Genomic DNA, 15,531 nt, shown 5'->3' on the forward strand with positions numbered 1-15,531 from the left:
CAGATCTTTGGCAGATAATCTGTCAGATAATCTTTCTGTGTAAATCAACCCTAAGGGTGCATTTACACAGAAAGATTTATCTGACAGATTTTGGAAGCCAAAGCCAGGAACGGATATGAAAAGAGGAGAAATCCCAGTCTTTCCGTTATGACCTGATCCCTGTTCATAGTCTGTGCCTGGTTTTGGCTTCAAAGATCTGTCAGATAAATCTGTCTGTGTAAACGCACCATAAAAGTACCATAAGTTTGGGTGTGTCACACAGTGCATTGCAGGTGCTGCTAAATTGTATTCTCCCTTCCCCCTTGTAAAGGGGCACCAGGAGAACACAGGTGAGCAGCTTATCTGCTGCGCCACAGCTGAATGGTGCTAACACAGGAATTAAGCCCGTATTCCACGGGTCGTTGGAGGAGCAAACGAGCGCTGTCAGCGCTCGTTTGCTCCTCGTTCGCCGCTCGCTGCCGCCGCTATTCAACGCGGCTGCAGCGAGCGGGTGAGTGCGGGAGGGGGCGGCGGGGAGCTGCGGGGGAGCTGCCCGGGGGAATCGCTAGATCGTCCGGGCAGCCCATAGGATATAGCAGCATCTGCTGCCGACGCTCCTATTCAACGGAGCGACGGCAGCAGATTGCTGCTATATCAGTCGCTTGTTTTTCAACATGTTGAAAAACAAGCGACTGCAACGATCAGCCGACATGAACGATGTCGGCTGATCGTTGCACTCTATTCCACGGAACGATTATCGTCCGTAGCGGTCGATATCGTCCGAAAACGAACGATAATCGTTCCGTGGAATAGGGCCATTAGACTCTAAGGGCCCTTTTACACAGAAAGATTATCTGCCAAAGATTTGAAGCCAAAACGAGGAACAGACTATAAACAGAGATCAGGTCATAAAGGAAAGACTGAGATTTCTTCTCTTTTTAATTCCATTCCTGGCTTTGGCTTCAAATCTTTGGCAGATAATCTGTCAGAATCTTTCTGTGTAAAAGGGCCCTTATGGTGCGTTTACACAGAGATTTATCTGACAGATTTTGGAAGCCAAAGCCAGGAATGGATTTGAAAAGAGGGTAGATCCCATTCTTTCCTTTATGACCTGATCCTGGATTATAGTCTGTTCCTGGCTTTGGCTTCAAAGATCTGTCAGATAAATCTGTCTGTGTAAACGCACCATTAGGTGGAGTAGGAAAGAAAGCCTTGTGGCTGTCAAGCAAGCAGCATGGGGAGGATAATATCCAGCAGAGGCATTTTTGAGAGCAGAGGGGTAATGCTAAAATGGCCTTTTGTGGCTAGGGAACAGGGCCATTTCTAGCACCGGGCAGGGCGGGCTATGGCACAGGGTGCTGACAGCTAGGGAGTGCCCTCCTCCACCTCACTCAGAAGCTGCAGCCGACATTGTCTGTGTCCAGGCCAGGGCATAGACTTCTGTGCGCCCCTCACACTGCACCTTGCTCCTGGGGGAGTGGAGCTCTTTATGCGTCCTGTAAGATGAAGGCTGCAGGGGAGAGAAAAGAGGAGGCAGCAGGGAGCTCAGTATACTTCATAGCTGCTCTGCTAACGATCCATCACAGGCAGCAGCTCCCATGTGAAAGGTCTCCTCCCACGACCCGGCCTGAATAAAGCTGAAGAGAAGCATCTCGGTAAGTCCTGCTTTTCTCTTCTATTACAGCTGGGCTAGGAGCTGGAGGGGGGGCACTGTGAGGAGAGCAGTGTAGTGTCCCCTTGTATGTGAGTAGTGTGGAGGGCACTGTGAGGAGAGCAGTGTAGTGTCCCTTTGTATGTGAGTAGTGTGGGGGGCACTGTGAGGAGAGCAGTGTAGTGTCCCTTTGTATGTGAGTAGTGTGGGGGGCACTGTGAGGAGAGCAGTGTAGTGTACCCTTGCATACCTCCCAACTGTCCCGGATTCCGCGGGACAGTGCCGTTTTTGGGGTGCTGTCCCGCGGTCCCAGAACGGCACCCAGTGTCCCGCATTATATGTGGCCCCACCGAAAAAAACAATAAACCAGTAACTCACCTGTACGCCGGTCCCAGCAGCGGGGTATACAGACACTGACTGTGCCGGAAGTGACCTGCAGCCTCTATCATGAATTACTTCCGGCACAGTCAGTGTCTGTATACCCCGCTGCCCGCCCCGGAGGATGACGGCAGTGCACGCTGTGCCAGGAGAGGAGCTGCTGGGACCGGCGGACAGGTGAGTTACTGGTTTATAGTTTTTTTTCGGTGGGGCCACACTAATGGGGGGGCATTGGCTACTATGTGGGAAGTTATATGGGGATTGGCTACTATGTGGGCACTATATGGGGGATTGGATACTATGTGCGGCACTATATGGGCATTGGCTACTATGTGGGGCACTATATGGGGATGAGCTACTATGTGGGCACTATATTGGGGCATTGGCTACTATGGGGGCATTGGCTACTATGTGGGGCACTATATGGGGGCATTGGCTACTATGTGGGGCACTATTTGGGGCATTGTATACTATGTGTGGCACTATGGGGTATTGGATACTATGTGGGCACTATTGGGGGGATTGGATACTATGTGTGGCACTATAATGGGGGATTGGATACTATATAGGGCATTTTTGGGGGGATTGGATACTGTATAGGGCACTATTCAGTTAGCAGCATGTGGTGAAAGTAGGGAAGTGGCTATGGAGGGTCGCTATGGGGGCGTGGCTATGGAGGGTTGCTATGGGGGCGTGGCTATGGGGACCGCCGCGCACATGTCCCTCTTTGCAAAAGTTGGGAGGTATGCCCTTGTATGTGAGTAGGGTGGGGGGCACTGTGAGGAGAGCAGTGTAGTGTGGGGGGCACTGTGAGGAGAGCAGTGTAGTGTGGGGAGCACTGTGAGGAGAGCAGTGTAGTGTCCCCTTGTATGTGAGTAGTGTGGGGGCACTGTGAGGAGAGCAGTGTAGTGTGGGGGGCACTGTGAGGAGAGCAGTGTAGTGTCCCCTTGTATGTGAGTAGTGTGGGGGGCACTGTGAGGAGAGCAATGTAGTGTCCCCTTGTATGTGAGTAATGTGGGGGGCACTGTGAGGAGAGCAGTGTAGTGTGGGGGGCACTGTGAGGAGAGCAGTGTAGTGTGGGGAGCACTGTGAGGAGAGCAGTGTAGTGTCCCCTTGTATGTGAGTAGTGTGGGGGGCACTGTGAGGAGAGCAGTGTAGTGTCCCCTTGTGTGGGGGGCACTGTGAGGAGAGCAGTGTAGTGTCCCCTTGTATGTAAGTAGTGTGGGGGGCACTGTGAGGAGAGCAGTGTAGTGGGCACTGTGAGGAGAGCAGTGTAGTGTCCCCTTGTATGTGAGTAGTGTAGTGTCCCCTTGTATGTGAGTAGTGTGGGGGGTGCAGTGTCCCAGAACATGCAGACTACTACTCCTATTATGGCCATTTCTCTTGCTGTGTCAATGCCTGTTCTGGTAAGTGTTTGCACTGCAACTGCTGCTGGTTTTCCCCTAGTATTCTCTAGTAATGTGCATTCTCATGTGTATTCTCATGTATTCCTGTGTACTATTACATTGTACAGTGGTATGCAAGGCTGTTGATCATGTGACCGTGCCAGTGCCCTGTAACCATGGTTCCTCCAATGGCCGACTAGCTCTGGCCAGGAGCAACCATGTGACTTCCTACTTCCTGCTGACAAGTCAGTCTTCCCCCTGCTTCCAAGCAAGGAGGATGTGTGTCGTCCCTCTCCTGCCTCAGAGGAGTTGGGCTTCTTCTCTGCAGCTCCCACTTCACCACTAGAAGTGTGGATCAGGTGCTCTGCTATATTCAAGTCTTCGCCTGTATCTGCCTGCTCAAGTGTCTGGAGTCTTCTCTCTCATCTGGGTGTCATTCCGTTATCTCTCCTCAACGCTGCAAGGATTCACAGCAAGTATTACTCTCAAGCTAATCCACCCAGCAATGCTATTTCTCTCATACTCCTACTCCCATCATCCGGCACATATTCTCACAGCCTATGCAGCACCACTCCTGCTTTATTTGTCAAAGCCTGCTATATACCCGGTTGCATACGGACAGAACTGTTGCTACTAGTTACCTCATCTATAATAAAACCGCTGTTACTGAACCCTGGCATTGGTGTCCACTAACTGGTGCCCTGACTAAGTGCAGCGAAGAATCGCATGCCCATCATCACCCGCAGATTCCACAGACCGGCCCTACAGCTGTGCTGCCCTCAGGCCTATACCGTGACAAGTATAACCCCTGCAGCTGCCCTGGTCATTGCCCGCTCATAACACCAGCACTGCGGAAGTGGCCCCCAGGGGCCAGGGCATCGCAGGGGCACTGTGAGGAGAGCAGTGTAGTGTCCCATTGTGTGGGGGGCACTGTGAGGAGAGCAGTGTAGTGTCCCCTTGTATGTGAGTAGTGTGGGGGGCACTGTGAGGAGAGCAGTGTAGTGTCCCCTTGTATGTGAGTAGTGTGGGGGACACTGTGAGGAGAGCAGTGTAGTGTCCCCTTGTATGTGTAGTTACCACACAAACCGCCAGTACCACTTTCTCGTTTACCTTTCTCCTAGTGACAGTATTTTGGCAAAAAGTAGTGTAAATAAAAAGTAATTTTATTGCTGCAGCGCAGCGGGATGTCGATATGGTGGGGCCTAAATCATTCGTTCCCAGAGCCTGCAGCATCTTCCTCCACACTGAGCACGGATGCTTTAGGCCCCACCATATCGACATCCCGCTGCGCTGCAGCAACAAAATTTCTTCTGGTACATGTCGGTACAGATTTGCTATAAGGGTAGCTTCACACGTACTGTATCGCAGCAGATTTTCTGCTGCGGATCTGCAGCAGCTTTGAGGGTGCAGATTTGAAGCTGTGTTCATTCATTTACCCAAATCTTCTGCGATACAGTACGTGTGAAGCTACCCTAAGGGTGCCTTCTCACAGGACAGATCCCTGCCCTGTAAAGTCTATGGGCAGACATATGGTGCGTTTAAACAGACAGATTTATCTGACAGATCTTTGATGCTGAAGCCAGGAACAGACTATAAACAGGAATCAGGTGATAAGGGAAAGACCGAGATTTCTCCTGTTTTTAAATCCATTCCTGGTTTTGGCTTCCAAAATCTGTCAGATAAATCTCTGTGTAAATGCACCCATACTCGCTACGGATCTGTCGTGTGTGAAGGCACCCTAATGGTAATCACACACCTCTTTAGATTCATCAAGACCCGCATCTGCTCCGGAGCAGCTGTAGATTTTTCCATAATTTACACCTGCTTGCAGGCTGAAATCATGATAAACCAATGCACCCGGGACCCTCCAATTACAACAGCTGGAAACACTACAACTCCCAACATTTACTGACAGGCCACAGCCCTCAGAATATGCTGAATAAGTTGAAGTACAAATGAACAGACACCTCACAAGCTATAACTCCCAGCCTCCCAGAGAGCTTCATAAGTGCAGGGCATTCTGAGAGTTGTAGTTGTTGCTGTGGTGACAGATACAGATCAGTCCAGGATGGGGAGCGGGTGAGCCTGTCGCTTCTCACTGGTTCCTTCTGTAAAGCCCCTATTACATGGGGCGAAGTGGGGAGCAAGTGAGCGCCGACCTGTCAGGTTCCACATGTCAACAGCGAGCAGGAAGGAGCAGGTAAGAGCTGTGGGGGCTGCGGAGAGCTGCCCGGGCAATTGTCAGATTGTCCAGGCAGCCCATAGGAGACAGCGGCGGTCTGCTGCCGCCACTCCTATTACACGGAGCAACGGCAGCAGATCATTGCCAGGTTGACCATTAGTGTTGCAGACTGTTGTGCATGTCGGCTGATCGTTGACTTCTATTACATGTAACAGGGCCTTAAGTGTCCCCTAGCATCAGCCTTCCCAGGAATCCAGGACACATGTTCCAGACAGGGGCACTCTGCACCTCTCCACCTGCACCTTACAATTCACTCGGCAGTGATCGATAGCTTCTCTCGCCAACACCCCCCAGATCTCAATCAGCCGTTATCAATGGGCGGGGGGGGGGGGGGGGGTACTTTTTTTCAGATTCGCCCTGTTGCCAAAATGGCCTAGAAACTGCCCTGCTAGGGGAACACCCCTCCTAGGCACTTACGAAACGTATGTTCACACTGAGGAATAGGTGAGGAATTGAGGAAAAATTTCTGCTTAAAATTACCTCTTCTTCAGCCCTGGTGGAAAAGGCGCAGAATTTAAGCGGAAAGCAGAAATTCATGCCCCAATAACTTCTATAGAATTTCTCTAGCGGAATCAGTCCAAAAAAATTGACATGTCAATCCTTTGAAACCAGATCCGTGGTGGTACATTCCGCGCATAAATTCTGCTGTGTGAAATGGGAAATCCCATAAAACAAAATGGGACATTGCTCTGTACGTAATTTACAGGCAGAATCTAAAGTGCAATGTGCATAAAATTAAGGGCTGATTCAGCTTGAAATTCCTCAGTGTGAACATACCCTTAGTTTATGAAGACGGAGGAAGTGGAAAGTAGCTTTGTTTTCCTTTGCTAAGTTATATTACAAAGTTTATTATATTCTTTTACACTACCCAAAGTTTGATGATAGGTTAGTGACTAGAGATGGACGAATTTAACGAAGCATTAGGCATTAGCTCAGCAATGCCGCTCCGTGCTGCTCTAACTCGGGTGTCTGGAAAAGCTGGGTCCAGTTCTGGGGAACTTTTCCCAGGACTGGATCCAGCTTTTCCAGGTACCTGGGGCAGAGCAGCGTGGACTTCAAAGGCAGCCAGCTGATAATCAGATTGCTGAGCTAATGAAGTTATTCGCTTTGTTTGTACTGTAAATTTGCTTATCTCTATTAGTGACCACTTAAAGTTCTATCCATAGGGGACCATATACCATGAATAAATAAAGCTGTTCTGGATGCTCCTGGATCCTAAGATCTGAATAACTTATTAAGAATTTAGCAGGACATAGCTGATGCTCCCTGCCATGAGTTTGTGTTAATCAAAGCTGTGATCTCTGCTAGACCATATTAAAGGAAACTATGTTAGTAAGGCATTTAATACTACTAATAATATCGATAATAAACTAATAAAAACAATAGGGGTCATTCAGAAAAGAATCAGGAGGATACACAGTTGATCACGTTACAATTGTTTTCTTTATGGGTCCGTCGGAAACCATTGTTTGAGGATCAACACAATATTGACCATTTATTTCTTTTGCGTCTGCAAATACAAATATTTAGCTATTTCATACAAACATTTAGCTAGAAGTGTGGGAATCAATTCACTGAGTTTTAGATTGGCAATGCCAACTTGAAGCTCTGGACTAGGTGAATTAGGTTGCCCCTATTAAGCAATGTGTAAAGATCTGTGAATCAATTCATGAAAATGCATTGAACTGCATCTGATGCCACATAATAGGGATGGTACATACTGGCCTGGCCTTTTTTGGAACTGCCAAGCATTTAATCTGGTTGTAATTACAGGGAAGTAGAATTGTGTGTTTTTCTTCTTTTATAAGGTTGAATTGATGAATGTCACATTTGAGTTTATTTTATTTTTCATTGGACAACCACAGCTACCAGTTATTATAACATCAACTTGTCACATTGACTTACACGTGTCTTACAATGTACAATACTGACTGATAATGTAACACAGAAAGACAGTCAATCCACACGCCTGAAAGGTTTTATATATCATTCAATGTTATACTGAGTCATGCATTAGTAGTATGCTATTACTCTGCCACCATGTAATGACTATTAATATTAGCTCCATCTGTCTATGAGATCATTATTGCAATCATAAAATGTGCAAAGACATAAGGCACACACAACGTTCAAGATAACATCACAATGCCTTCTAGACCCAACATACGCATGCTATATCTGGCAAATGGCAATTCACAAATCAATGCAATATTTTTCCTAGGATGATCTATTGTATAATTGCTGGCATGGTATTGTTTCCTAGCCAAATATTCCCATCTCACTATTCATTGCTTACATGCTCAATAAATGTGAACAGCAGTCCTGTCCTGTATTGCTTATACAGCCCAATCTTCTCCAGTCTTCCTTACTGAAGCTTTCATCTTATAGCTAACCAAAATGCATTTACCTGTCAGAAGAGGAGGATGCAGGACAAAGAGGGAAGCATCAAAGCATCTGGGAGAGGAGAACAGGAACAAAGGGGAAGAAAGCAGGACTGAGCAGGATGGAGGTAGAGTAGTAAGGATCTCAAAGGATGCTATGAATGAATAGACAGCATGGGGGAGGGTCTGCAAATCTTTGTGTGTATGCCTCTGGAGCAAAATCAGGAGCTTGCTGCAGACAGGGGTCCTTCTGGGTCACCTGTATACATGTGAACTTTGGGTGGGGAAGGTATGCATAAATTTCCCATTAAAAACTAACTACCGTGTGGCAGGGGCACAGGCAGCTACCACCTGCAAAGGGCAGGGAAGGAGGGAGAATGGTACAGAGGGTGATGGAGGAGAGGATGGGAGTAGAGAAAAGGGAGTGTTAGAGGGGAAGATAGAGGAGGAGACAGAGGAGAAGAGGCAGAGTCTGCTGTTCACACAAAAGGCATCAGGGTGATGGAGTGGGTGGTGAGGAGTCTATGCACTCCAGCATGCCTGTCTGGCTATATGAACACTGGTGGGTGTGTTACTCTTACCTGGACAGACTTGTTATAGTTTACTAATAAAATGAATGTTGATGTTTGAAGGTATGAACTGGTCTTATCTTTAGATTTTAGTATATGCTTAGAAATGAATCCTGTGTGTTTTATTATTATCATTATACTTACATTACATCAAAAGGTAGTCACGATAATACCACCAGAGATTTGTCAGTGTGTGTGTGTGTGTGTGTGTGTGTGTGTGTGTGTGTGTGTGAGAGAGAGAGAGAATCTGCAACAAAGGTATTGCTTTTCTCTTTAACTGTGCAAAAATTCCAGGGAAAAAAAAGGTTAAAAATGTTTCCAATATTTTCATGTGTTTTTTAATAGAGGGAGATGCCTTACTATTGCTTGCTATTGGCTCACTTATCTTCTTGTAGAAGTTTTTATTCCATTCTGCAATATGCTACCCTCTACAGTGTGTGACCCGAATATTATAGACTCTGCATACATGTGTTCAGCTGCTACATGGGTTACCATGGAGAATTCCCAGAACTCCAGAGGAACAAAAGGAAAATGCAAGAGAAAGGTTTTGCTGTTGTAGAAAAGAATTGTGCAATTACATGATTATCACTGACAGCATTGCTATTAATGGGAACCAAGAAAAGGTTAAAAGGCAGCATAGATGTTTTAAAAAAAAACATAGATGTTCTGGAAAATGTACCAGTTTAAGCTTCTGAGTCAGTTACCTAGCAACAAGAAGTCGTGTTTGCTGCTCCTTGTGTACCTGCCTTCCTGCCTGCACTTACCTCCCAGAGGTATTGTAATTGCAAATGAAAAAGCATTATGAGAAATAGCCTTGGTATTTCCTGATGTCTTTAGGCCGATTAAAGAATGTAAGATATATAATAAAGTGGCTGTACCACCTGAATATGCAAAATTACCTGAATATCATATGAATATGATATAGGGAAATGTTTACTGTTCTGTTAGAAACAAGGAGTACAGCAAATTCATAGTAGAATCTGTTGTAATTGTGTGTGTGTGTGTGTGTTACAGAGCAACCACCATCCATTTGTAAATACTTCCAGAGGACCTACTTACGGGGCATCTCCAACAGCACTAATATGTCTACCCTATTCTTTCCCTTCTCCTTCACTCCACCCCGGTCTGAATTCACTACGATGGCTTCCAGACTGTGTTCCAGAAGACAAAGTAGCCTTTATAAATTACTATACTGCAGAATTTATTCTAAAAAAAACCCCAATACCAATAAATCCGTCATATCTATCCCCCCCAGTGGGCCTAAAGTGAACCAGGTCATCCACACCTTAAAGCGACTCTGTACCCACAATCTCCCCCCCCCCCCCCCCAAACCGCTTGCACCTAGCTGCTTTTAAGGGTACACACACACTGTATACGCAGCAGATTTGATGGTGCAGATTTGATGCTGTGTTCGGTTATTTAGATCTAATCTGCTGCGTATTTGTTGCGTTTACGCTGCGTATACGGTGTGTGTGTTTATACCCTAAACCAAGTTCTGTCCTGGGGTCTGTTCAGCAGGTGATGCAGTTATTGTCCTAAAAACAACTTTTAAACCTGCAGCCCTGTGTCAAATTGGCATTGCCTAGTGTACTCATACCCTAGGATTGCACCACCTCTCTGTACCCCCTCCCTGCCTCTTCACCATTAGGAATGCCCCTAGAACAATTTCTGCTATTCATCACCTGTTGGAACACTGCACATGAGCTGGATCGTTAAGGCACCTGTGCACCTGTTCAGACAGGTAAGGAATAGGAAAAATCCTGCCCAGGGGCATTCCTAATGGTCAGAAGGGTGGGGAGGAGGGGCAGAGAGGTGGTGCAGGCCTAGGGCATGCGTACTCTAGGCCACGCCAATTTGACACAGGGTTGAAAGTTTAAAAGTTGTTTTTTAGCACAATAACTTCATAACTTGCCAAACGGACCCCAGGACAGATCTTGGATTAAAAGCAGCTATTTGACGGTACAAGCAGTTTGGGGAGGTCAGATTGTGGGTACAGAGTCGCTTTAAACTTTATAAGCGGCTGTCAGGAATCAGACGGCAGGGACAAGACAAGACAGTGAGCCCTGACGCTGAACCCACCAACTGTCCCTACCTACTTGCCTCAAACGGCCCTAGGCAGCCGTGGACAACTACGAAGGCGGTCCCTGTACTAGTATAGGTACATACAGAACAAGACATATAAACAAACACACACAATAAGGAATAGTCAACAGTCTGGGTCACAACAATCGGGCTGCAAAGTACAAAATCAGAATCCAGTAAACGTAGTCAAAGTACAGGCAATATGGTCAGGGGCAGGCGGCAAGCAAGGGAGGTCAAAGATACAAAGCAAAGATCAGGAGATGCAAATAACAGAAGACACAAGCAGGCAGAGACTAATGGTACTTTTACACGGAGCGATAATTCGCCCGATCGCACGATTAACGATTTTGATTGAACGATGTTTTTTTTATAACGATCAGCGTTTAGACGGAACGATATATCGTACGAAAAAATCGTTATGCGATCGTTTTGCGATCGTTTAAGCCTATCTCACACATAGGTGAAACCGTTGAAAGACTGTTTACACTGAACGATCTGCGAATTTTTTGCAAACGACCAACGATAATTTGAGAATATGTTGAAAGATCAAAATGAACGATTTCTCGCTCGTCGTTTGATTGTTCGCTGCGTTTACACGTACGATTATCGTTCGAATTCGATCGTTATTGTGCAAATTCGAACGATAAATCGTTCCGTGTAAAAGAACCATAAGTCAATAACCAGCGATAAGAACACAGACTGGGGTTAGTTATATAGGAGGCCAGGGTTCTGGTCCAAAACGTAATTGGACCATCCCCCTGATCTCCAAGCACAGACACCTGAGAACAAAACAGATCCACTGGCAGGATGACCTGTCAGTCACAGCAGAACTAAAACACAAATTAACCCTGACATGGCCAGACAGAAATGAGCAGGTGAAGTCAGGTGTGTCCACCAAACAAAGTGAGCAGATAAACCAATGTTCAGACACTGCAAAATCCGCCCCTCGGCCACACAGCATCATGCTCCGCAGAGATACCATCCTGACAGCGGCACTCTTAGGCTATGTTCACACTGCGTATCAGACCGGCCGTTCCGTGACCCGGCCGGGGTCACGGAACGGCCGGTCTGTGCCCGGATCATCGGTACTTAAGTACCGGACGGATGATCCGTCCGGCCGCGGAGCTTTGATGTGGGCACATCAGCACGCGCCCGCATCAGAGCTTTCCATAGCTGACAGGTCTTTCTGCGGCCGGAATTCACTGAATTCCGGCCGCAGAAAACTGACCTGTCAGTTTTTTACGGCGCCGCACGGGATCCCAACCGGAGCGCATACAATGTGTGTACGCTCCAGCCGGGATCCCATTGCACATAAGCCTATGTCACACATTGCAAAACTATGGCCGCAGTTCTGCGGCGAGAACTACGGCCGTAGTTTTACGTAGTGTGAACATAGCCTTAGTCTTCATGCTCCCACCTTGGAAACATAGAAATTGTTCCTTTGTTGCTGATCTCATGCATTGAGCTGACATAAAAATTATTGTTAATCATTCTCAAGTCTTTTGGGGTTAAAAAATGTTGTTCGGTCATTTGCAGGGATCAATGGGAGTACTATGATACTACTTTATAAAATATTATACCAAACAAATTCACAAAGTTTTGTAGCGATTTTTCTTTTCATAAAAACTATTTGTTGTTCCAGACAACAAATCATTGCTCAAGGGCCCACAACTAGTAACAAGCGTTCCTAGGAAAGCTCATCTACCTGATAACTGGCCCGTGTATAAGGGCCAATGATCGGCTGAAAAACAAGCAAACATTGACTGACTGGATCTTTTGTGCAGCCATATAGGGATGTGCAGCAGATAATAATGCATTTAAATGGCCATGTAAAGGCACTGCAAATGAGTGCTGATCTTGCTGATGGCATTCGTTTGCGGCCACACATGGCTGCACATCGAGCTATGTAAAGGAAGCCTTAGGGCCGTGTTACATGGCCTAATCAATCATGTAAACGAGCACCGAACTGCTAGAAGGACTATTACATGGCTCGACTATCGTGAAGAAAGAGCTGTATATATACATTGTTAGTGATGTTCGTATAGCCCTTGCCTTTAGTGTAAAATAATACAGTTCATACATACCAGTCCACAGTCCTGGTGCCTTTGTCTGCTCTCCGGTATCTTCCTGGCTTCTGTCCGGACCCGCAGCCTCCAATAGGAGAACTTCAGAGACAGGCTCTGAAGCTCTTGCGGCAGCTATGGGACTTTGCAGAAGCCAAGAAGATATCAAAGAGCAGAGGCACATGGGAACTTGGTCAGGTACGTATGGGCTTTATTATTTTCTTCACACAGTCAACAGCCGTCGGCTAAAGACACAATCAGCCGATGATCATCGTCATCGGCTGATCGTTGTCTTTATTACACGGAGTGATAATCTGCCGAATCGGCCTGATTCAGCAGATTATGGCTCTGTGTAATAGTTATAGTGTTATAGTGAAACAATAACTTGAATAGAAAGCCACTGTCCCAATATGGCGTGAGAAAGCTACTTTGCATTACCTTTCTTCCTTGTTTCAGGTACAACATAGTTTATGGTGTTGAAGTTTCTCCAGGCTCTTCAGACATTTTATGAAAAGCTAATAAAAAGGCTTGTAGGCGTTATATATTTCCATAGTGGAATGGGAGCCTCTCTAGACAGAAGAGAAACAATATACACAATTACTGTTCAGTCTGTTCAGTATATACCATGGGTCTCAAACTCGCGGCCCTCCAGCTGTTGCCAAACTACAATTCCCATCATGCCTGGACAGCCAAAGCTTTAGCTTTGGCTGTCCAGGCATGATGGGAATTGTAGTTTGGCAACAGCTGGAGGGCCGCGAGTTTGAGACCTCTAGTATATACAAATACTGTTCAATCACCTCAGTGCCTTAAAGTGTACCTGTCAATGCGCCATTTCTGGATCAGCAGTGAGATCATCTGTTAATCTGGAAGTCTGGGTCTTCATGGATACAATGGATCCAATGGGAGTGGCACACATTATAGTCTTATTGTGTCTCTGTATCCATGGAGGCCCAAATTTCCGGATTAAGGCTATATTCACACGCCGGAACAGACCAGCCGTTCTGTGACCCGGCCGGGTCAAGGAACGGCTGGTCTCTGCAAAGATCATCCCTGATCATACTGAAGTACTGGCCGGATGATCATTCCACGCATTCCGATCATCAGCGCGCACCCGCATCAGAACTCCCCATAACAGACAATGAAGCAAGCGGCCGAAGCTGCTCGCTTCATTGTGTAAATTGACAGGGTTTCCTACGGCCGCAACTGAATTGCGTCCGCAGAAAGCTGACATGTAAGTTCTTTGCGGCACCGCATGGGATCCCGGCTGGAGTGTATACGATGGGATCCCATAGAATAATAGGCAGTGTTCCACACAGTACAAAGTACGTCCGTTGTTGCCGATGGCAACAACAGCTGTACCTTTACGTAGTGTGAACATAGCCTAACAGACAATCTGGCCTTTGATCTAGAAATGGCCAATTGTCATATTAACATATTGCTTATTGTAACACATCACAACATATCGTGTAGAGTCCCACCTCAGGTGGTTCCCTAAGTTTTATACATCCAAGGTAAAGTAACTGTCACACTAAGTGCTGGTAGCTGCTGTTTTCCTTTTCAGCCACTAGGTGTCTCACTCCCCCTGTGCACAGCTGCAGTCTATGTCTAAAGGTTTAGCTATGTTGTGTTTGTTGGACCAATTACAGGTGCCTCCTCTCTGTACACTACTTTCTTTCTCAATCTCACTTCCTGTCACACCACCCCATATAGTAAAGGGGTCTCCTGTCAGTCCCAAGTCTAGGCGTAGAGTGTTTATGAGAGACGGACCAAACTTAAAACTTCCTGCTGCAGTGACCAAGCGGGCCTGGCTTAGGCCAGAGCCCTTGACAGGGACTACACCTTCTTCTGTATGCGGAGACAGACAGCAAGTATGCAGTGCTGAACCCTAGAGGTGGGGTAGACAGACATTAGGACCACCCCCTGTCTACGCCGTGGATTCTACAGGCAAGACAGTCAACCCCTAAGGAAAAGGCAGAGGGACTGATCCCCAGTAAGGCAAAGAAGTTAACAGCCAAGGTTCCTTACTGACACACGTTTGTCCACTTGGGGATAACTTCAGTGGGAGCTCTACTCAGGGACAAAGGCCTAGGACTCGTTCTACCTTACAGGGAGGTCACCGATACTGTGTAAGCAGAAGGCGGTCAGATACAAAGATATCTAAACATATGTATGAGAATTTCCTCAAGTATATATTATCTTTAACATACATCCCATCCCAGAGTACTGTTACTAATTAAACAAGGGCTCCTACCCAGCCCCTATACTACCCTCGCACAAGTCTTCACTTCATTACTACTTCCAGCCTCAAAGGTCTATCTAAACAGTATTGTATTTTTTGCACTCGCACCTGTGAGCAGTGTTTCTGTTATACTTTGTATTGCACTGAAGCCCTTTCAAGTAAAGTTAAACCACTAGGTAAAGGGGTTATCCAGTGCTACAAAACTATGGCCACTTTTGCCCCACTCTTGTCTTCAGTTTATGTGTGGTTTGCAATTAAGCTTCATTTACTTCAATGGAACTGAGTTTTAAACCCCACCCAATCTGGAGACAAGAGTGGTGCAAAAGTGGCCATGTTTTTGTAGCACTTGATAATCCCTTTAAGTTGTGACTCTGTCATCAATTATGCAACACCTACACCTGCACCTCACACCAGTTCTACCAAGATCCGTGGCCTGTGTGTCCGGGAGTGAGTACTACCGCTCCTGGCCACCGTGACAAGTTACCCCAATAAACTAGAACCTACCAGCTGCACACAACACCTGCAACTAGCACCCCAGGCCACGGCAATAGTACACAGCTTA

The 15,531-nt window shown here is 46.6% G+C and overlaps 1 protein-coding gene across 1 annotated transcript in view; it reads right to left on the minus strand.

Moving 5' to 3' along the window:
* Positions 1-15,531, minus strand: part of PLPPR3 (phospholipid phosphatase related 3) — a 54,196-nt gene that overhangs the window by 19,176 nt on the left and 19,489 nt on the right. Inside the window, exon 2 of the mRNA XM_069964461.1 lies at positions 13,169-13,299. The gene's annotated coding sequence lies outside the window, so the exon portion shown is untranslated. The remainder of the gene's footprint in view (positions 1-13,168; positions 13,300-15,531) is intronic.

Source organism: Dendropsophus ebraccatus, chromosome 3 (assembly GCF_027789765.1).
Source record: "Dendropsophus ebraccatus isolate aDenEbr1 chromosome 3, aDenEbr1.pat, whole genome shotgun sequence".
In the NCBI taxonomy this organism is placed as follows: domain Eukaryota; kingdom Metazoa; phylum Chordata; class Amphibia; order Anura; family Hylidae; genus Dendropsophus; species Dendropsophus ebraccatus.